The sequence below is a fragment of the Rhinopithecus bieti genome, unplaced genomic scaffold (assembly GCF_001698545.2).
Source record: "Rhinopithecus bieti isolate Rb0 unplaced genomic scaffold, ASM169854v2 scaffold_16624, whole genome shotgun sequence".
Classification (NCBI taxonomy): domain Eukaryota; kingdom Metazoa; phylum Chordata; class Mammalia; order Primates; family Cercopithecidae; genus Rhinopithecus; species Rhinopithecus bieti.
The window spans coordinates 42,789-66,375 of NW_016808517.1; the positions used below are offsets into that span (position 1 = coordinate 42,789).

Genomic DNA, 23,587 nt, shown 5'->3' on the forward strand with positions numbered 1-23,587 from the left:
CTGGAGCAGGCGCATGATGATGGGTTTTAGTCCCTGTCGGTGTTCAAGGGAGATAGGGAACTGGGGTCTAGAGGGAAACTTGGAGGGATCCTTCAGCCAGATGCAGACTGGAGTATGGTGCTGGGCAATGATTGGGGTAGAGGTGTCCCACATCTTAGCATTAATGGGGACTAGAAACGGGAGTGGGGGGTCAGCCTGGCGGGGTTTAATCAGGCGAGAGGAGGGGAAAGAAGAACGCGAGGTGCAGGGAGGGGTTGGGCCGGAAGTGAACTGAGGCCCCTAGCTTGGAGAGGAGGTCTCGTCCTAACAAGGAGACTGGGCATGAAGGAATAAGAAATGAGTGCAAGAAGAGGGAGCCATCCAGGCGGCAAGACAGAGGAGGAGTCTGGCGGTAGGTGGAGGGAGTGCCATCAATTCCCATGACCGTGACAGCGGAGGGATGGCTGGGGCCACTGAAGGAAGGCAAAACAGAGTAGGTAGCCCTCGTATCCATAAGGAAGGATATGGACTTATCCGCTACCTGGAGCATAACCCTGGTCTCGGTGACAGTAAGAGGGGTTCCCGAGTCTGAGCCTCTTCAATCTTCGTCGGTGTTGAGGAGCTGGAAGACGCCTCTAGTACCTGGAGGAGGGTTGTCACGTGGAGGCGTAGCGACCGTCTTCAGGTTGGGGCAGTCTGACTTCCAATGGCCTATCTGCCGACAGCTCGGACAGGGGCGAGTTGGCTCCTGAGGGTTGGGGCACTGCTTGGCCCAGTGGCCTTCGTTGCCACATTTGAAACAGGCACCAAGTGGCGCTTGGGGAGTACCTCTTCTCTGAGAGCTCCTGGAGCCAGATGGCCTCAGGGCTTCTACCAAGGCCTGGGTTTGGAGTTGTACCTTCTGTTGTAGCCTGGCCTGTCGCTGGGCCTCAGCTGCTTCCTCCCTGGAATTGTAGACCTTGAAGGCCAGTTTGACTAAATCCTAGATGGTAGTTTGAGGGCCGTCCTCCACCTTTTCAAATTTTTTCCGGATATCCGGAACGGACTGAGAAATAAAGTACATAGCCAAGATGGTTCCTCCTGCGGGGGAGGCAGGGTCAAAGCGGATGTACTGAGTGAGTGCCTCAGTCAGTCAGTTAAGAAAAATGGCCAGATTTTCATCTGAGTCTTGGACTACCTCCTTTAATTTATTAAAGTTGACCGACTTATTGGAGGCTGCCTGCATGCCGGCAAGAAGGCACTGTACCATCATGTCTCGGCGTTGGCGGCCTGCCTGCCCAACCTGGTGGTCCTAGCTGGCCTTGGCCAAGGGCACCACCTCGGTGCCTACTGGCATGGGGGGGTCAGTTAAATGAACCTGGTCAACATGCTGCCTGGCTGCCGCTAGGATACCTCCTGTTCCTCAGGGGACAGGGTTGAGGTCATAACGACATGGAGATGATGCCAGGTGAGGTCATACGCCTGGCATAGGTATCTGAACTCTTTGATATACAGAGTGGGGTTAGCCAAGAAAGAGCCTACATGCTTTTCAATCACAGGTCTGCCAGCAAAACGGCACATGGACCCAGACCACTCCTTCGGCGCCTGCCACTTCCCGCAAGGGGCACAGGAGGTCGGTCCTGGACCAAGTATGGGCTGAGACCAGCGAGGAGGAGGAGGAGGCAGGAGAGACAGTGTCCGTCAGGTTTGGCGGGGACACAGGAAGGGTGTAGGGAAGGGGTGGTGTTGACGAAGACAGAGACAACGATGGGTCAGGGTAAGGGGGAGGTTGAGCCGGGAACCAAAGGGGGGGCAGGGAAAGAGTATCAGGAGGCTCAGAGAAAGAGGAAGAATCGTCCTTCTCCTTGCTTGAGGAAGTAGATTTCACGAGCAAGACCTGGGCCAATGAACATCGGGCACAGACATCCGGGCGGGAACGCAAGTCCCAAAAGGCCTGAACACAGGGTACCTCGGACCATTTGTCTAGTCTCTTGCAGAAGTGGTCAGATCCATGAGAATGTTGAAGTCTAGAGTGCCCTCTGCAGGCCACTGAGACTGATTATCCAATTTATACTGCGGTCATGCCACTGTACAGAAGAAAATAAGCCGCTTTCATTTCAGATCTTGGCTGAGACCTAAAGTCTGGAAATTAGCCAAGAGGCACCCCAGAGGGGATTTGGGGTCTGGTTTGGACTGGGCAGCCCCCATGGTCCTGAGGCAAGCAGTCTGGAGGCAACGGGAGTGTCCTCCCACTGCCATGCGGAGTGTGGGGTACGGTGGCTTCCGGGGAGGTCAGACGTCTCCTAGTCCCCAGTGCCAGGGTCACAAGCGACGGACGGGGGAAGCCCTGAGGCCCGCGCATTTCGGGCAGGGATTCCCGGGGCCTGCAGGACGGGGGAAAACTTACCCAGCAGTGATCGAATCAAGTCCTGATTTTGGTGAAACCGCTCCTGGCACGGAGAGGAGGTCCCTGCTCAGAGGAAAGGAGAGCCTACCCAGACCTGCGGGGGTCAGGGGAGGGGTCTCCTCCTGGGTTTTCGGCACCAATGTAATGTAAATGGGGAGCCAAGCAAGAAGACACCAGGCAGATGAGAACAAAGGTAGCCTTTATTGATCTCGGGGGTGAGGTTCACTGGTCCTCTAGGGGGATGGACGAGGAAGTCGCATTGGGGGCAGGTATCAGGGGCCTTTTATAGGGCGAGGTAGGCGGGGTTTGTAGGTTTCAGTTTTCCTGAGTTAGGTTTCGATTTCTGGGGAATGACGTGTCCAGGAGCTTGCCCAGAGCGGGGGTTCTCTGGCGGGCGCAGGCTTTTTTTGCATGCTGAGAGTCTTAGCAGGAAGTGAAGGAACAGAAGTCCTAACAAAGGGCCTGCGGGAAGACCTAACAAAGGTCCTGCCATGCCAGGTGATACCGCCATGTTGGGTCTAGATTCCTGCCTAACATTCACAAGTTTCACCACCAGCTCCACAAGTATCCCAGCCCTTCTCCTTTGTCTGTTCTGGCTGCAGCTTTCTCCCTGCCCTTCCCACTCCAGCTCATCTCACGTGGGACTTTATCATTCTGATGAGTAGTCTGAAATTATGCTAATGCCATGATAAACTATTTTGAGTGGGAGTTTGAGGCTTTTTTTTTTTTTTTTTTTTGAAACAGAGTTTCCCTCTTATTGCCCAGGCTGGAGTGAAGTGGCACAATCTCGGCTCACTGCAACCTCCCCATCCCTGGTTCAAGTGATTCTCCTGCCTCAGCCTCCCGAGTAGCTGAGATTACAGGTGAATGCCACCACGCCCAAGTAATTTTGTATTTTTAGTAGAGACAGGGTTTCAACATGTTGGTCAGGCTGGTCTTGAACTCCTGACCTCAGGTGATCCGCCCACCTCGGCCTCCCAAACTTCTGGGATGACAGGCATGAGGCCATTTAAAGACATTAAATACAAAATTTTGACCATCTAATTGAGAAAAAAGGAAAGCAATGTTAATTATATCACCTCAGGCCTGTTAGAATGGCTCTTATCAAAAAGACTAATGATTTCAAGTGTTGCCAAGGATATGGAGAAAAGGAAACCTTTTTACCCTGTTGGTGGGAGTGTAAAGTAGTACAGCCATTCTGAAAACGGTATAGATGTTCTTCAAAAAGCTAGAAATAAAAGTGTCCTATGAGCTAGCAATTCCACTTTTGGGTATTTATCAAAAAGAATTTAAATTAGTTTACTGAAGAGAGATACTTACCCTCATGGTTATTTTGGCATTACTGACAATAATCAAGATATGGAAGGAACCCAAGTGACAATGGATGAATGAATAAAGAAAATGTGGGCCAGGACTCATGCCTGTAATCTCACACTTTGGGAGACCAAGGCAGGTGGATGGCTTGAAGTAAGGAGTTCAGGACCAACCTGGCCAACATACCTGCCTCTACTAAAATACAAAATTGGCTGTATTTTACAGCCATTTTACAGGTGGTGGGCACCTGTAATCCCAGCTACTTGGGAGCAGGAGGCTGAGGCAGGAGAATCACTTGAACCCAGGAGGAGGAGGTTGCAGTGAGCCAATATCGCGCTATTGCACTCCAGCCTATGCAACAGAGCAAGACCCTGTCTCAAAACAAAAAGAAAGAAAGAAAGAAAGAAAGAAAGAAAGAAAGAAAGAAAGAAAGAAAGAAAGAAAATGTGATGTATATACACAATGGAGAACTATTTAGCCTTAAAAAAAGAGGAAAATTATGTCATTTGTGATAACTTGGATTTAACCAGAGGATATTCTGCTAAGTGAAGTAAAACAGTCACAGAAAGACAAATACTGTCTAATCTCACCTATATGTAGAATCGAAAAGGTTGATCTCACATAAGCAGTAAATAGAGACTAGAAAGGTGGCAACCAGAGGCTGGGTCAGGGGGATGGGAGGAATATGGAAAAAGACATTTATGGAAGGGTACAAACTTTTATTTGGACTGGAGGAATAAATGTGTTCTATTGCACTGCATGGTGAACACAGTTAATAATGAACTGTACATTTCAAAATTACAATATTAAATGTTTAATATTCTCACAACAAAAAAGATGCTAAATTGGTGAGTGGATGGCTATGTTAAATGACTTGACTGAATCTTTCCATAATGTATACATACATCAAACATCACATTGTATCCCATAAATATACAATAATTTTTTCAATTGAAAAGAAAAGACAGCCTGTTCCATCTAGTGATATTTATCTTTGATCTTCAGCCACCAGCTGGTGATCACCTTCAGCGTGAGGAAGAAAGCAGAGGGGTGAGAAGCTATCACTTTGCCTTTGGAGCCCAAATGAGGACTTAGCTCCTGGCTGTGGGTGGGAACGCGTTCTTTCACAGAATTCTCCCTAAATTAGGGCCTGGCCCTCTAGAAAAACCTTGACGTCTCCCACCAAGTTCCCCACCCACTGCACTTGGTCTGCTGCGTGGCTGCTCTCAAAGGAGCTGAGACTGAAACCTGAGGTTGAAGAGCCACCTACTAGGTGGGAGGATTCTGGATTCCATAGGGTGTACTTTTTTAAAAAACTCAGAGCATTTTCTTTAGGTCAAGCAGGCAGCGTTTCTGGTACTCAGTGGCAAACACACCACAGTACACACATGCACACACATTACACATATACAAACACCATACACACATGTTACACATACACAAACACCATACACACCCCACACACACGCATGCACACCCCCCACACACCCTCCACACAAACCACACACCACACACACATGCACACACACTACACACATATGCACACAAACACAACACACACATACATGCACACAAACACACATGCACACCACATACACACATGCACTCACACCACACACACCACACACACAAAAACCCACACACACCACACACATATGCACACACAGCACACACCCCTACACTAAACATACCTTATACACACACACACACCACAACCACCACATACACACCACAGTACACACATCACACACACCACACAAACTACACACACACTACATACACACTACACACACGGACGCAGAAACTACACGCAAGCTCGCACATACACACTACACATACACACATACACACACACACACACACATTGCAAGCAACATTTTAATCTATTTGAGTGTATTTCATCCCAGGAGTGATCAGTCCCATCCCCGATTCAATCTGGTTAATTTGTTTTCTTCTCATGGTAATACATGGAAATTGAGTTTCATATGCCTGGCAAGAGCACACACTACATATTTTTTCTTATTGTATTAGTCCATTTCCACACTGTTACAAAGATACTACCTGAGACTGGGTAATTTATAAATAAAAGAGGTTTAGTTGACTCAGTTCAATTAATTGTTTCCTGGGGAGGCCTCAGGAAACTTACAATCATGGCGGAAGGTAAAGGAGAAGTAAGCACCTTTTTCATAAGGCAGCAGGAGAGTGTTGAATATAAAATGCTCCAGGAATAAATGCTCGGTGCCATGAAGTAAAACCAGCACTCAGGCAAAAGTTTAATTCTCTTAGCAAGGCAATTTACTTCTGCAGAAGGGCGCCACTTGCATCAATCAAGATCACAAGCGCACAGGGAACAAAGGCGACTGGGGGTTTTTGTATCTTTAACACAATCCCAACTTCTGTGTCCCTCCCTGATGGGCTGGGGTCAGATTGCACAAACTGAGCTGATCTGATTGGCTACTTGTACATATTTTTCTAAATATAGAAGAAGAGGGGACATGAGGTACAGAAATGGAGTGTGTGAGACGTGCAGTTTCGTAGGAACAATGGGTGCAGGTAACCAAGGAAACAGAGGTGAGTTACTGATTAGAGCTTACAGGAAAGGGGTAGGTTGTTATACAGTAACTAGAGGCAAGGAGAAACAGGGAAGTTGAGTTTAAGAACAAAAGACAAGGAAGTTAGCAGCTAAATTTTTGAAAAGAAACTTAGAGAAATTCATTGCATTTCGCAATTCCTCCCTTTTAAATTTTCTTATGATTTTTCTCTTAAAACTTTTTTAACAAGTCTTGGCTTTGCCATTCGATTTGACCTTCTAAAAGGAAAAGCTTACTTGAATAAGGTGGAGGAGAACTAAGTGAGGCTTTAGTAAGTGATGTTTGTACAATCTTTTGTATTAGCCCACGGATGCATAGTATGTCACATCACCTAACAAGAATGAGTATACCTATTACGATTGCAAGAGAAATAATAATTGAGGCCATGATTCCTTTCTGTTTACCAAACTACTTCCTAGCCATCCTGAAATAAGGTCATTGACTCCAGAGTTTTTAGCTAATTCATTAGATAAAGCGGTAAGTCTTTGTAAGGCCTTTATTATGCTCCCACTGGGGGCAGTGTTGTTTGGGATAAAGGTGCAACATTGGTTTGTTTTTTGTTTGTTTGTTTGTTTTTTGAGACGGAGTCTTGCTCTGTTGCCCAGGCTGGACTGCAGTAGCGCAATCTCGGTTTACTGCAAACTCCGCCCCCCCGGGTTGACGCCATTCTCCTGCCTCAGCCTCCTGAGTAGCTGGGACTACAGGCATCCACCACAATGCCTAGCTAATTTTTTGTGTTTTTAGTAGAGACGAGGTTTCACCATGTTAGCCAGGATGGTCTCCATCTCCTGACCTCGTGATCTGCCCACCTCGGCCTCCCAAAGTGAACACTGGGTTTTAATTATAATGCAAACCCCACCTTTTTTGGGTAATAACATGTCCCGAGCTATTCTATTTTCTCAAGTCATTTGGCTAGGCCCTAATTGATTAACTATTCATTTGGTAGCATGCTTGGTGTAATTAATAAACAGTTGCTGATTCTAATAGATGTAATTTATCCAAGTTACATTTTTATTAATAGTTACTTGAGAAAATATGGATTTAAATCTTGCAGCTATTTGGTCACAGGCTGTGAACCTTTAGGCACTATTTGTGGGACTCTAATGATGTCTATGTAAACTTGAGAGTCAAAAGACCCATAAGAGGCTTTTCTTATTTTTTTGGTATTGTGGTTTTTCTTTTTCTGGTTGATGAAATCCCAGGGTGAAAGGGATAGCTAATTGGACAAGAGCGCAAGTACTGCTCTAGTTACCTGGCAGAGTGTCCAGTAAGGGTCCACCACAATATCATCATACATCTGCTCAAGGATGACTAAGAGCAGACTGATGGGTAAGCTCTTGGAAAGGCTTAAGCTCACTGCATCCTGTTAAGCTTCCAATGAATGCCAAATTCTCCCCCTGTGGTGACAGACATGAGGTGAAATTGACATGGGGAAACAGAAGCTGAATGGCCCTCAGGGGCTGACCTGCTGGGTGTTGGACTTTGGGATATAGTTGAGAGAGAGCTTGGCATGATTTGTTGCCCCAAGCTGTAGAATCCTGAAAGACAGCTACCATACAGCCCATGCCTAGTCGACTGGGAGACTCTCTGAGTGGAAAGGGAATGATCTGGGCTTCTGGCCAGCCTTGTGCACAAGAATAACAATTGCTTTTATTTAATGTGCAGACAAAATATTTGATCCATTCCAAGCAGGCATTTACAGCTTGATATCTTGTTTCAGTTGCTAAAGTTTGCCTTAGATCATCTACTTCTACAATATCTACTTTAGTATTATCATTAGGTATAGAAGAGATGGCAGTCTGATTAGAAGAAAGCTCAAAAGGAAAAGAGAAGGAAGGGGTGAAGAGAATGAAGGATTAATAAAATGCATTTCTAAGACCCTATGAGGTCTGTCCCAGCCAAGTTGACTCCTATGCCATAGAAGCAACTTAAAGTAGGTTTAGGGTCAGTAGAGGTGGGAATGAGAACAGAAATTTGTACAGCATTACATTGGTTATACTGGCAATCGGGGGAGGTGCTCTCTTTAGTGAAATGAATGTATGGTTTTAAGGATATACAACCACCCACTGATGAGGTCCAGCCTTGATATCTGGTTGTCCATAGGACATTATTTCAGCTATGACAGACTTGTTTTCCTACATTTGTTAAGGAACAAGAGTCTTGGTAGGGACAGCCTTTCACCTTAAAGGGGCAGAGATACCTTTCTGAGGCTGAGAGCTGCCTCTGACTTTGGAGAACTCTACGGGGTATGACTAGACAAGCATTAAATGTGATAACTTGGAGTGAGCTTGATTTAGTTACATTAATGACAAAGTGGTCAGCATTGGAAGGGGAAAAGAAGGAAGACTAATAGAATAGATGGAAGAGAGTTCAATTTTTCTTAGCTTTAGTTTGAGGGAGTTTTCCCCTGGAATAATGGCCCAAGACTTCAAGGGTAGTGGTGCTTTCTTGACTCAGGTGTGATAGGTCCATCCTTTCTCTGCTGTCTGGACTGCAGTTTCAGTGGTGGGAAGTATTAGGCCAGCTCCTTAGGCTGGTGTTGATGTACTAGGAACTCTAGGAGCAGCGCCTGTGCTGGAAAATTTTGAGTTCTGAGGGAAGAGAAGGTGGAAGATAAACCAAGTATATAGGAATGTTGGCAGGGGATTGTTTTGAGAGGTAGTTTGGATTCTTACTAGGGTACTAGGAAGACAGAAGACATTTGATTTATGGCAACCAAGTCTCTAGACTTGTTTGGCTAAAGGTATAAATTCCTATACACATATAAACTTTGTGCTATACATGTCTTGGGGTCTTTAATGGGTCCTCTAATGGGTAGGATAGGACTTCCTTTGTAAGAGGTTTGAATAGCAGTTCTCTGAGTTCCCTTTTAGCACCTACAGGAGAAATGGCAGCCAGTTTGGCTTATCTGATTTGGTAGGTTATTTTCTTAACTGTTGAAAAACAGGCTTTTTTGGTGCCTGGGGATATGGACAGTAGCTGTTTTTTTCCTTTTCTGGCAACTGAAGGTTGTTTAACACTTGGGTGATTAACTCCTCCTGAACAAGGCTTTGACTTTTACTATTAATTCAGTTTGAAATTTTCTAAACATGTGAGCTACTGTAAAGGTGTATTTAGAATCAGTATAGATTAGTATAGATGGTTCTTCTGCAGGTACTTTAAAGCTTGACTAAGTGCAAACAGCTTACAAATTTGGGAACACTAATTATTAAACAATTTTTTTATTTTATTTTTTTTTTTTTTAAGATGGAGTCTCGCTCTGTTGCCCAGGCTGGAGTGCAGTGGCCGGATCTCAGCTCACTGCAAGCTCCGCCTCCCAGGTTTACGCCATTCTCCTGCCTCAGCCTCCCGAGTAGCTGGGACTACAGGCGCCCGCCACCTCGCCCGGCTAGTTTTTTGTATTTTAGTAGAGATGGGGTTTCACCGTGTTAGCCAGGATGGTCTCGATCTCCTGACCTTGTGATCCGCCTGTCTCGGCCTCCCAAAGTGCTGGGATTACAGGCTTGAACAATTTTTTTACTTTATTTCTCTAGGAACTTCTTTATTAATTACTGAACACCGGTTGCGTCCTTTTTCTCTTAATCACTTTCGAAGGTGGTTTCTCTTAAGTTTGGTCAGACGTTTGTATGGTAATTAGTTAAATCTAAACATGTGTGCTTTCTTTTTAGATTTGGATCTCTCATCAAGAAACTTGCTAGGTTAACTGAATTATCAGTAGTTAATGTTTTAGCAGGACAAGCCACAGACAAAACTCCTCAGACACCAAGTTAAAGAAGGAAGGGGTTTATTCGGCCGGGGACATCGGCAAGACTCCTGTCTCAAGAGCCGAACTCCCCAAGTGAGCAATTCCTGTCCCTTTTAAGGGCTCACGACTCTAAGGGGGTGCATGTGAGAGGGTCGTGATTGATTGGGCAAGCAGGGGTTACGTGACTGGGGGCTGCATGCACGGGTAATTAGATCAGAACAAAACAAGATAGGGATTTTCACAGTGCTTTTCTATACAATGTCTGTAACCTGTAGATAACAACCGATTAGGTCAGGGGTCGATCTTTAACTACCAGGCCCAGGGTGCGGCGCTGGGCTGTCTGCCTGTGGATTTCATTTCTGCCTTTTAGTTTTTACTTCTCCTCTCTTTGGAGGCAGAAATTGGGCATAAGATGATATAAGGGGTGGTCTCCTCCCTTAATGTAAACCATCTTTTTTAACAGAGTAGCCTCATGCTTATACATATGTAATTCTTTTCTGGTGGCATATTTTAATATAAGTGACTTTAAAGAATCAAAGTTTTTTTCTAGTGGATATTTTCGCTTTTAACACTGGCCTGACCACAGTAAATGCTAGTGGATATATCAGCTGAAAGATTATCTGCTTGGGGCACAGTCAGGGGCCCGACACGCGTGTCCCACAGAGTTGCCATTAATACGGTGCTGGGAACCTGGAAGATGCTGACAACATGTTGCAGCCAATCCTTGATGTTGTCAGTTGGACAAAAGCCACCTGGAAACTTAGGAGCTTGGAGTCCTTTCAAGGGGTGGGGACTTAGGCTGCCTGAGGGGAAGAACTGGGTGTATTAGGTGGGGGATGGTCTAGGGGATCCTGTGTGCTGTTCTTTTTGCTAGGATCCCCCGAGCCAGCCCCTTCCTTCACTGTTTTTTTTCATTTAAGATAGTTCTATTTTAATGGGGTGTGTGTACAACTACCTTTCCTCCAAATATTAGTTTTTGACTTGCTCCTTTCAATTCTTGGAGGAGGGGAAAGGACAAGTCCTTGCCACCAACATAGGGCATAATCTATTTCCTCTCAGGAGGCGGGTCTACTAGCAACATTTTCTATTAGAAGTTCACAATTCCATTCCTCATTTGACCCAAATTCTGGCCAGAAAACTAAGGGTTCAAGGATTGGTTCTTGACTCCAAATGAAACAGCAATATTTTATCATTTGTTGCTTTTTCTTATGTTTAGTCTTTTCATTATCTTTCCAGTGTTTAACATGAGACCTAGGGGACTATCGGGGAGATATCTTTGTTTCTAACTTTATCTTTTTTGCTTGTAATATTTCCCATATTGGGTCCTGGCTAGGCTCAATCCCTCATATTAGGAATCTCTTGCCTAGCGGGGACTTGCTGTGGCTCAATCCCTCATATTAGGGATCTCTTGCCTATTTGCGGTGTTCCTTGTGGCTCAGCCCCTCATATTAGGCGGTCTCTTGCCTATCCTTCACTAGAAACTTTGTTAAAGTTCAATTCGCCTATCCTTTAGCTCCACCTGCTGGAGGCTCCTTGCATCCTTCTTTCACTTTCCTCACTCTGGCCGCTTCCCTCGCGGGAATATTTCAGATCCCTCTTAGCATTGATGGCGGGTCAGTATAAAGCCCTGACTGGACCTCCGAAGAGCCACCCTAAGCAGCATGAGGTGACCACGGAACCGCAGATTGGACTCATTCCGCACAGCAGCAGTGCTTGTTACCATTCACGCTCTTTCAACCTCCAGAATGCCCCGACCCCACCCCCGACCACCAAGGAAGTACTTTATCACCCCTGCGACATTTCCTACCTTGGCACAGAGTTTACCTGGTCGCTACGGTATTGCAAGCCTTTCTTCCCCACGTGGCTGAGAGTTCAGGTTTTTTCATCACAATGGATGGGTCTTGATCTCCCGTCCCTGAGGCCACCGCAACAGGACAGTGGGATGCGTCTCCCTGGGTAGAGTGACCGAAGACAGCTTCTCGAAGGAGAACGAGGATCCCAGATGAGCCCCCAGAATTGTTGGATATAAAATGCTCCAGGAATGAATGTTTGGTGCCATGAAGTAAAACCAGACTCAGGCAAAAGTTTAATTCTCTTAGCAAAGCAATTTACTTCTGCAGACAGGTGCCGCTTGCATCAATCAAGATCGCAAGAGCACAGGGAACAAAGGAGACTACGGGGTTTTTGTATCTTTAATATAATCCCTACTTCTGTGTCCCTCCTCCATGGGCTGGGGTCGGATCGCACAAACTGAGCTGACCTGATTGGCTACTTGTACATATTTTTCTAAATATAGAAGAGAAGGGGACGTGAGGTACAGAGGTGGAGTGTGTGAGACGTGCAGTTTCGGGGGAACAATGGGTGCAGGTAACCAAGGGAACAGATGTGAGTTATTGATTAGAGCTGACTTGGTAAAGGGGTAGGCTGTTTTACAGTAACCAGGGGCAAGAAGGAACAGGAAAGTTGAGTTTGAGAATCAGAGACAAGGAAGTTAGCCACTAAATTTTTGAAGAGAAACTCAGAGAAATTCATTGTATCTCGCCAGAGACACGGGAGGCACCACACTTTCAAACTATCAACTCTCGTGAGAACTCACTCACTATCATGAGAACAGCATGGAGGAAAATGCCCCCATGATCCAATCACCTCCCACCAGGTCCTTCCCTTGACAAGTGAGGATTACAATTCGAAATGAGATTTGGGTAGGGACACAGAACCAAACCATATCACTTATTTTTCTAGAACCCTGTAGCACAGGGGTGTCTAATCTTTTGACTTCCCTGGGCCACACTGGAAGAAGAAGAATTGTCTTGGACCACATATAAAATATACTAACACTGATGATAGCTAATGAGCTAAAAATAAAAAGAGCAAAAAAAAAAAATCATGTTTTAAGAAAGTTTATGAATTTGTGTTGGGCTACATTCCAAGCCATCCTGGGTCCCATGCAGCCCATGGGCTGTGGGTTGGACAAGCTTGCTGTAGCCAGCTGGGATGATGTACTCATAGCAGGTTTCATCCAATCATTGCATGAAAGCAGAGATATGCCTTCCACAGCATAATTAGGGCTTGATTATAGATTTTGTTTTTCTTGAAATAAAGCCAGTTTTCAGGTTTCTTTTTTCTTTCTGTTTTCTTCACTGTGAGGAAAGAATGTTCTATGTTTCCATGAGTGGAACTTCCATTTTACTTTACACGTTTTGTTTATAGTCTTCCCCTGTCACACCCCCTCCAGCTTGTCATGTAGCACAGTCCTTTTCTGAACTCACACACTTCTCAGCTCACCCTGACAATGGCAATCATGAACACATGCACCAACCACTTCTAGCCTGTTCTCCTTTCCTTCGAAGCATAAAGAGGACGTCTCATTTCCTGGCTCTAAAATTTTGTCAGCAGATAGAGCTTTACTGTAGTTTGGGCCAGGCACAGTGGCTCAGGCCTATAATCCCAGCACTTTGGGAGGCCGAGGTGGGAGGATCACCTGAGGTCAGGAGTTCAAGACCAGCCCAGCCAACATGGCAAAACCCCATCTCTACTAAAAATACAAAAATTAGCTGGGCATCATGGTGGGTGCCCATAATCCCAGCTACTTGGGAAGCTGAGGCAGGAGAATGGCTTAAACCCGGGAAGTGGAGGTTGCAGTGAACTGAGATCATGCCACTGCACTCTAGCCTGGGCAGTGGAGCAAGACTCTGTCTCAGAAAAGAAAAAAAGAACTTTACTGTAGTTTGCAGTTGCATTAGATGGGTTGCCCTCTAACCAGGGCACAGTGTGGCTTGGTATCACCCATGGACTGACGCCCAAGAACAATTCATCTGTATAACTTTTCTGGAAGGATGTCACTCTAGCAGCTTATGGGGACTCTGGGAAGACCTTCCAGAGGGACTTGGACCAGAGATGTCTGCCTGTGTGTAAGACAGACAACCTCCCAACTCCATATACCTGCTGGGCCAGGACATGGGAATCTCACAGGGTACCCCGCCCCAGGCAGAAGAAGATGGGGCTAGCTTCAGAGGGTGTGGACAGTTCCCTGCTTCCTGAGAGGACTTCAAATGCAGACAGAAACCCCTTCTTTCTCATTTTCAGTCCAACCAACTTACTTGGTGGCTAGAGAAACTTCATGTTTCTATTTATATACATTTTAAAATATATATATATATTTTATTTTACATGAGATGTGTATTTAAACAACCATATGCTGAATTTGAAAAGGAACATATCTGGGATTCATTCTGTTCTTGTAAGTGTCACTTAGTCCTGTGTAAGGACAGATTTGCCCTAGGTGTAACAGCTAAATTTTAAAAAGTTATGAAATCGTCTTTAGTTTCACAATGGAATATTTTTAAAATAAAATTCTCCAATTGAACAATGTTTTGTTTAATTGGAATCAGTGTTTTCCCTCGCCTTGTATCCACTGGAAATCACTCAACACAAGCCACTGGTGATTCAGTGCAATCAAACAAGTAAGCAAACAAAATCATCCATATGCTTGTGCAGCTGCACTTGATAATTTCTGTACAGTAAAGGAATGAGGAAGGAGGAAGTGAAGAATAGAGAAAGGGATACTGGACCAGTCAGACGTGGTGGAACCACATTACAGTTTTCCACATGAGAATATCTGCTTGGTCTGTAGGAACAGAGTTCTGGGGTAAAACAGTGAGTGTGTTCTCAGTAGACACTCCCGTCTGCTTCTGGAACACATCAACTGAATCTTTGTCCTCCATTTCCAGTTCTGCAGATGCGTCTGTTTCACTGATTGGCCCCAAAGTGCAATCTGATCTGTGTCATGGACAAACTCTGCCTTTCACCAAAGGCTTCCACTCATTCACTAAGTGGTGTGCACCTCTTCACCATCAACTGCACCCCAGGACCATCCTCCCCACCACCTTCAAATTCATAGGATTCTGCCCTTGGCCTTGACTCAGGCTCTTTCTCTGCCATAGCAGGCTCTTCAGCTGCAGCTTCATGAAAGACATCCAGAGTGTGCATGAAACTAGTGAGCCAGCAGCCCCCGATGCCTCAGGTGGAGGAGGCAGCAGAGCCTTACTTGGTGTTTTTATCACAATTCCTACAGCAACAGCAGCAGCAGCAACAACAACAATCACAACCACTATTTCTACTCATGGTAATAATGATCACACTTAGAATAATGATGAATAACAATTGTAATTGCTGACATGTTCAATTTATATGTAGATTTATTATTTGTAATATTCTATAGTTTACTTTTAGTAATATAGATGTTAATTGTCTCATAAATGTCAGGACCCCAAACCACCCCACCTAATGAATGATTCTCACCTATGGACCTAAGGCTGCCCACCTGCTAGTGCGGGTCCTCTCACCACTCCACCCCTAGAGCTTCGATCTGTCTGGTCAACCTTCTGGGATGATGAAGTAGCTGAAGCAGTCATATGATCTGATTGGGGTCTTCACAAATAACTTAACTTGTTAGAAATCAAAGGCTGACTTTAAGATGTACTCAGCAGTTTGACTAAATTGAGGCAGGAGGAACTGTGTTCTCAGCAGATCTACCTTTGTGTCTCTTGCTTTCAGTGTAAAACGTTGTTTCAGGAACAGTAGTTTAGTTTAGTCTGTGTTAAAAATCATAAACAGCCTACAAATAACGAATGGGGATGAAAATAATTTCCACACCTGTTCAGTCCATTATATGTGCTTTCAGAGCTCTCTTATGATAAGAAATGAAAAAGTTATGCCTTGATTTTTTAAACTCAGCCATCAGCCATTTTCCCAAATTATTCTAAATGTTTCCAAGACATTTCAGAAGCATTCTTCTCTGGTGGGGATTACTCCTAATTGTGAAGCAGCTCCTTACTAGAAGGATGAGCATCTCAAAAGCAACCTTTGATTCTATTGCCAGAAGAGCTCAGTCTTCAGGATTCTAAAGGCCTTAGGGAAGGCTGCTTGAGTTGTAAGGGTCTATGGAGCGTACATGGGGCTTTGGAGTCAGGCCAAAGTTGATCCTGAGTTCCCAGTCCAGCCACTTAATAGCTGCTAGCGCTTTGGATAAGTTTTCTTGACTTGGAACAGCTTATAAAACCTTGTTGTAAGAAAAGGCGGAATGATACTGATTGCCAAAATTGCAGCAATTCTGCAGTCCCCTCTTGCTTTCCATGCCCTTTGCGAATATGCCTTTTACAGCCTCCAACAGACAGGCAGAATCTGTTTCCTGATGCTTGGATCTGGGCTGGCCTTATTTACTCTGGGCAATAGAAAGCTGTGAATATGGCAGTGTGAAAGTTTGGGGTCTAGGGACAAAAGGCCTTGAATGCTTCTTTTTCTTTTATAATCCTGCCATCTCCATGACAACAAGCACACATTAGCCTGCTAGAGGATGATATCCCATTGGGGAGGAAAACCAAGGTGCCCCAGCTGACAGCCAGCCCACACCCAGAAGCAGAGCCACTTAGTCAACCAGCAGCTGACCACACATGCCTGAAGCAGCCCAGCAGAGAGCAGAAAAATGGCCCAGTTGAGTCCAGCCTAAAGACTGACCATCCCAATTATGAGCTAATAAGGTTTAGGGTGGTTTATTATGCAGCGTTAGCTAACTGATACATACACCCATGCAGTCAGGATGCCAGGATTCAAATGACAGGTTGGTTACTACTTGTTGTTACCCGGCAAACAGAAGGCACTGTATAAGGTATTGATTTCCTTTTCCCTTTATTTAAAGGGGGGCCTCTTGTCAGATAGGGATAAATTACATAGAAATGCATGTTGACATGCTTGGTGCTTAAACTCACACAGTCCCCACACTCATAGCCGGCCATAGCCTAACCATCAGGGCCAAGGGCAAATTGCATAACAAAAAGTTTGCCTTTATTCCCTCCACATCCAAACTTTGGAGGTCAAGGCTCTGGACAGATCTGAAGATGGGGTTTCCGCTTCCTGAAGCCCGACACTCTTTGTTCACTGTCTGACCTTTGGAAGGGTGAGGGAGCCCTGCCCAACAAAGGTGGGCAGCAGTGGTCGACCTGTGGACACCTCCTTCCTGTAGCCCTGGCTCTCTCACTGGGCACTGCCTCTCCCCCCTTGGGCGCGAGTAGAGAGATGGGTAGGATGAGGGTGTTCCCTCACCTCTGGCAGGAAAGGGGGTCCAGGCCCTCGACTTCCCTGAGGTTAGATGGAGGGCCCTCAGAGTGGCTCTTGAATGCGTCAGCCGCTGCCCACGTGGGGTTGCTGAGCTCTTTGGATAGAGCTGGTTGGAATTGAAAGGTGCTAGAAGTTTAAATACAGAGTCACTTAAAAAAATTGAGTACCCCAAACACCTTCATTAATAATTTCATATTGCTCACATATTTACATGATAATATTTTGAATATATTGGGTTAAAGTATCACCATCAATTTCACCTGTTTTCCTTTCATGATGCCACCAGACTACTGTAAATGACACATGCGGCTCACGTTTTATTCCTATCGGACATTTCTGACTTAGAGGACTCCATCTCTTTTCAAATCTCATGCTCTCTCCTCAAGGGACCAGAGGCCATGAAGTTTATGAAATCTGAAATTTTAAAAGAATCATTATTATATAATTTCCAATTTTAAATATTACATATATTACTCATAAATTGATATAACCTTATGGGCACGGTTAAATGCCAATGCCCTGGGCAGCCCCAGGTCCCAGCACAGGGAGTCAGCCCTGCCTTGAAAGGGCTGCAGACAACAACAGTCATTCATTCAGGCATCATTCAGCCACACCTGTGATCGCATCTCCCGTCACTCGGGGGCAAGGGGGCGGAGCCTGGAGCCCTATCCAATCAGCGGCACCGTGGTCGAGCCTGTCCAATCAGGCACACAGCCGAAAAAGGGGGTCACTTCCTTTGGTCTGTGCTGGCTTTTTCCTCGGCCAGGTGTGCTTCCCTGCTTGGTCTGCCTCCGCTGCTCTTCCTCCTTCGTTCCGCAGCCTCCTTAGTCCTGTGACCTGCAGATACTGGAAGGTCCCTAGAGAGGATACCTTATGGGAGACTCCTGAAGCCGCGAGATGTTGAGTCTGCGGGGCCGAGCTTCCCGAGACGCGGCAGAGGGCAGGCGGGAATCGGCGGGGACCGGGCCTCCCCACTGGCGGCTCCAGAGTCGGGGCCCGGAGTCTCCTCGGTCGCACGGTGCAGCAGGGCCGGCAGCTGGGACCCCGGGCTTCCCGTCCCGTCACGTCCCTGCGCGGCAACCTCGGCCCTGCCCGGAGCCCTCCCCAGGCAGTTCCGCGCCCTCAGCCCCGAGTCTACCCACGTTGTGCGGTGACGAAGGAAGGGTCTTTAAGGGCGAACCCAGGCTTGGGGTGCAGGGTTCGGGCGTGGGAGGAGCTGTGGTCCATGGGGTCCCTAGTCCTTTCTTTCTTGTGTTAAAAATTAAACTGAAGTTTGGTTAAAAGTTAACGGTTTTATTTGAGCAAATAAGGACTCGTGAATCAGGAAGCCACAACCATGGATTGTGGTTTGGGGTCCACCGGAGGGGCTTGAACGAAAGGGTTTTATAAGATGCATGAGGAGGCAAAGCCAATTCAGTAATTGGCTACAGTTATGTAGTCCCTTTATTTGAGCTGTCCAGGCGGAAATTCCCTGATTATGTAATCAAAGGTTAATCGGTAGTTTGTGGTTGGTTAAGACTGTTTTGTTTTCCTTTAAATTATTTCTAAGAAATGCATGAGTTACGTTTTGGTTTTCTTAGGTAGAAACCCAGGGCCCTAAATCCACTTCAGTCAATTGTCTCCCATTTAATTATTTTAACACTCCACAGGGGGACTGATTTTCGCTGCATTTTCCAAATGTATGGCAAGCAGGGTCTCAAATCCACCACCGTGTTCCCCCAACCTAATTCTTCTAAGGCTTGCAGTAAAATTCTAAATTTTCACTTCCTTCCCCTGATTCTCAACTGTCAGCTTCCCCTCTGCAATTCACAATGTTATCAACTATTTGCTCTTTATTGTAGATTTCAAGCAGATGCAACCTGACCATTAGGGCCAAAGCCAAACTGCAAAAAAAGAAGTTTACCTTTATTCTACTCCATCCACATCTAAACTTTGGAGGTCAAGGCTGTGGACAGATCGGAAGAAGTCGTTCCCTCCTCCTGGGGCTCCACATCCCTCATTCACTGATCTCTGGGAAGGAGGATGGGCAGCTGGTGGGTGGCAGGTGGGCAGCAATAGTCTACCTGTAGACACGTTCACCAAGGCCTTGAAGGATGAGTCAGTGTTTACCCGACAGGGGCAGCATGGAAAAGCACAAAGGTGGAAGGGTAGGTTTCGGGTGTTGTCAGTCCTCTCTGGTTTGGGGAATATAGGCAGTGGAAGAGCCAGCAGGAGCTGGGGTTGCCTTTAGGCAGATACCTGAGAGCACTGGCTTAAGAAGCTTGATTTTGGCTGGGTGCAGTGGCTCACGCCTGTGATCCCACCACTTTGGGAGGCCAAGGCAGGCGGATCACCTGAGGTCAGGAGTTCAAGACCAGCCTGGCCAACATGGCAAAACCCCCTCTCTACAAAAACAAAAACTAGCCAGGCATGGTGGCCGCGCCTATCCCAGCTACTTGGGAGGCTGAGACAGGAAAATCTGTTGAACCCAGGAGGTGGAGGTTTCAGTGAGCGGAGATCGCACCACTACACTCCAGCCTAGGAAACAGAGCAAGACTACTCCATCTGAAAAAACAACAACAACAACAACAACAACAACAACAAAGCAGCTTGGTTTTGTGAGCAGTGCTCTTCTTAGAAGGGTTGCAAGTGGCACTCTTGAAACAGGAGGTGGGAGATTGAGGGTGGGTGAGTAGGTAAAGGGTGGGGGGCCTTCACAGAGCAGTGACCAGTTTGTGGAGGAAGAAGAATTTCATCCCTGCAGGATGGGTCTTCCATGATACTGAAGGGAGAGCCACATGTGATGCCCAGGAGACAGCTGTCCACTCGGTCTGAAAAGCCTGATTGAAGCCAGGATTGGCTATGAGAGCTGGAAAATGGGAGTACCTTTGAAACCATGGGAGAGGGTGAGGTGAGAATAAGGAGAGGCTGCAGCCCAACACACCTAGCTCAGGACTGGAGGAAGACGATGGAGCTGGAGAGGGAGGGACGAGGGTGTGGCATTGGTCAGGGAGGAGGAGGAGAGGAAATGAGCAGTGGCCTGGGTGCTGCTGAGTGGATGGATGCACCTGGGCTGGAGAAGCCCCTGGGAGTTGGCCCTGAGGGTGGCCTTGGTGATGTGGGGAGAGTGGTTTGGACAGTGAGCTCAGGTGGAGGCCAAACTGTGGTTGGCCCAGGAGCAGTCGAGTAGGGAGACACGGGATGTGGAAGGAAGAAGGTGGCAGCCTGCAGGTGCGCCAAGGGTGAACTGGGACTGTGGAGCCGAGGCTCGGGAGGGGACGCGGACACAGTTCCATATGACTTGTGCCCATCCAGGTGGTGTGAGGCGGACAGTCCTCCCTCACCAGCAAGGCCCATCTGACTCAGTGCCTTGCTTGTCACCCCAGAGCCACCATCACTCATGTTCTTGAATGGGAACCACCTGGAGAGCCTGAAAAAGGAGTGTGAAAGAGGAAGGAGGAGGCTGAGCCACCCTGGGAACATAGGCTGGATAAGGCCAAGCCAGGAGATGACACCACTAAATAGAAGTCACCACTCAGGATTCGGGCTTTTCTGTGGAGATCCCAGCCCCGAGATCTAGCTCTTCTCCCTGCAGGTATGATGGAGGAGTGGAGCTGGAGACCAGGGCTTGAGCCTGCTGGGGAGGATGAGGCTGGAAAGCCCAGCTTTGCCCTAGCTCCTCCTGACCCCATGCTAGCATGGTGGACCTAGGAATGGAGTCCAGGTTCAGTTACTGCCTTGTTGCTAGAGAACAGCTACCAGCTGGGCCTACCAGCCCTGTTCAGGGAGAGGAGTGGGAGCGGGTGGGTAGTGTCAGGTCCCAGGACACCCTAGCCTCTTGCTCTGTGCCCTCAGGCAAGTCATCTCTCTCTGCGCCATGACTTTACCATCTGTCACCAGGGCCGGGGGGGGTGGTATTGGGTGTTCTCCAAGGACAGAGCCAACCAGAGGACTTGTAAGCTGGTAACTTGGTGGGGAGCCGGGCAAGGCCCTCTCATGTCCTCTCTGCTCACAGGCTTGGGCCCTGGAACACCCCTTCAGGAAGGAAAAGGCCATTTCCCCTAGCGTGCTCGGCGCTTGGCACTAGGCAAGGGGAAGAGCAAGCCTGTCTTTCTCCCTCCCTGCTTTCTTCCAACTCCCTCGCCTCTGCTCGAGGGTTGCTCTTAGGCTGCAGGAAGAGTCAGTGGGACCAGGCTCTGCCCTGCACTTGGGCACACAGGTGTCAATGGGCAGGCTGTATATGGATGGCCTGGAATGTAAAAGCTCAAAAGTGGGAAACTGAGTATTTGAGACATTTATTCTCAGGACCCAGGTGTTTGGGGCTGGGGAAAGGGGTATGTCCCTGCTCCCTACCATGTGGCCTCTCACCAGGGTGGTCCAGGCCTTCTCCCTGGCTGTCCCCGCAGGAGATGGTGCTGGAGATCCACCAGGTGTTCATGGACCATGAATACCCATGTCCCCGCATCACTTCTCACTGCACCCGGGTGGCAGCACACTGGACCACCTCTCAGAGCTGCGCAGCACGGCAGGGCTGCAGGCGGGCTTGGTGCTCCACGTGGTGGAAGGTTGGCCCGGAAGTTGGGCTGCCTGCCCAGGGAGGGCCCCTGTGAGCAGGGCCAGGCAACACTTCACTGCACCAGCTGGGGCCTCTATGTCACAGACGAGCATGTGGAGGTGGGACTGGAGCACAGGTCTGCTTTTCAGGGCATCATACCTGCACTCTCTAACTTCATGGCCTGGGGTGAAAAAACAGTTGAAATTCTGAAAAGAAAGTCAGGCAGTATGAAGCTAGGGCTTGGAATCAGCCCGATTAAATTTTGAAAAGATGAGCGCTTAGTCTCCTAAAGAAACGAAAAGTTTTACAGTCCTTGAGTGGGGAAGTCGGCTCCAAGCAGCACCATCGGCTGGTGTGGTGAGCCTGGCTTGGTTGCCAAATAAAAGCTTCTGTAGACTCAAGTTCCCTGGGCGAAGCACTCGGGTTCCCGGGGCCTGACTACTTGTTAAGAGTATTTGTGGAAAAGGTCTTTAGCTCAAGGGGCCCACAGTTCATCACAACCTCTCCCCTCCCCAAAACAATGACCATTAAAATCCCATGAAACTCGATGGGGTGTTGAATTTGGCAGCCCTAGAAAGTTCTCAGGCCACCCCTGCATGAACGCTGCCCCAGGAGAGCTGGGCGAGGCTGCAGAGACCCCGCAGCGCCGAAGGCCCTGCCCACCCGACACACTAGCGCACAAAATGCAGGAGGCTTTGTGGGCTCCCCAAGGCCTGTGTGTGCTTCAGAAGCAACTGGCAGGAGGTTCTTTGCAAGCAAGGATTCTTGCCCTCAGCCAGCCAGGGTGTGTGTGTGTGTTTGTGTGTGTGTGTAGGTACATGCGTGCGAACACGTGTGTATTGAAACCAAAATATAGCTTATGTGTCCATAGCGGAATTTGAAAATGGAAGCCTAAAGTTGAAAACTAAAATCATCCATGAAGCTTTCTTGCCAACTGTTTTCTGAGCTGGTTGGGTTGTTCCAGGATGCAGGGCCCTGGGAACACCTGCCCCTCTCCTGTTCCTGACAGAGCCCTGCACAGTGCACGAGGCCTGCAGTGATGAGTGCCACATCTGAGACTGCTCAGGAGCCTGGACCCAGGTGATGCAGCTCCTTGTCCTTCCTGAGCATCTTCACTGACAGTGGCCTGGGAGGTGCGGAGGCATTGGGGCCAGAGATTGGGCAGGGGCAGAGGGGCAGGGAGCAAGGAGGTCAGAGGCTGACGAAGGGGCTCAAGGCCAGGCCTTTCCACCTGGAGGAGCCTGGGCCTGAGGAACCCAGACCAGGGCCACATTTAGAGGCAGCTGGCCCTAGGTGCTCGTGTGCTGACCACCAGCCTCGGGTCTCACAGGCAGCAGGAGCAGAAAGGCTTGGAGATGGACCCCACCGACTGCACACCACCCAAGCATATCCTACTCGGAAACCTGGAACAGCCACTGTAGCCCCAGAACGGTAACTAAAAGGTAGGACTCCAGGGAGGAGCAAGGAAGAGGGTCCCTGGGTGGGTGGAGGGCCACACACCAGGAGGCCTGGCCCATTCATGCTTGGCCATTCCTGCGACCCCTGAAAGTGCTTGCCTTCAGCAGCTGGCCCCTGCCCCCTGGGAACTGCAAGAGACTCCAGGTCTCCCTCTAGGGAGCTGTGAGCCAGCTCTGGTGAGAGTGGCCCTGGAAGCGGCGCCCATGTGCTTCTGACTCGCCTTTCAGGGCAGCATCTCAGGTCCAGGAAAACCTGGAGCAGGTGAGGGCCTCAATGAAGAAGGAGCCTGTGGCAGGGCCCTGAGATTGGTGGGCGGCCCCATCTGCCTTTCCCCTGCCTCCCATGGGGTCCAGTACTGCCCATTCGAGAAGGGGCCACCTCATTCCAGGTGTGCAGCTGGATGGCCCCTGTGACGGAGTACACTGTGGACTGCATGTGTGGAGAGGCGCCTGCACCTCGGGGCT

General features: G+C 47.9%; 1 long non-coding RNA gene across 1 annotated transcript; it reads left to right on the top strand.

The window, feature by feature from the left end:
- The first annotated feature begins 1,523 nt into the window (after positions 1–1,523).
- On the top strand, positions 1,524–23,337 carry LOC108538623 (uncharacterized). The gene is made up of 8 exons (XR_001888136.1): positions 1,524–1,663; positions 14,959–15,140; positions 18,973–19,278; positions 19,875–20,021; positions 20,497–20,705; positions 22,630–22,798; positions 22,996–23,107; positions 23,228–23,337. It is a non-coding gene; the product is annotated as an uncharacterized LOC108538623 (long non-coding RNA).
- Positions 23,338–23,587: the final 250 nt, after the last annotated feature.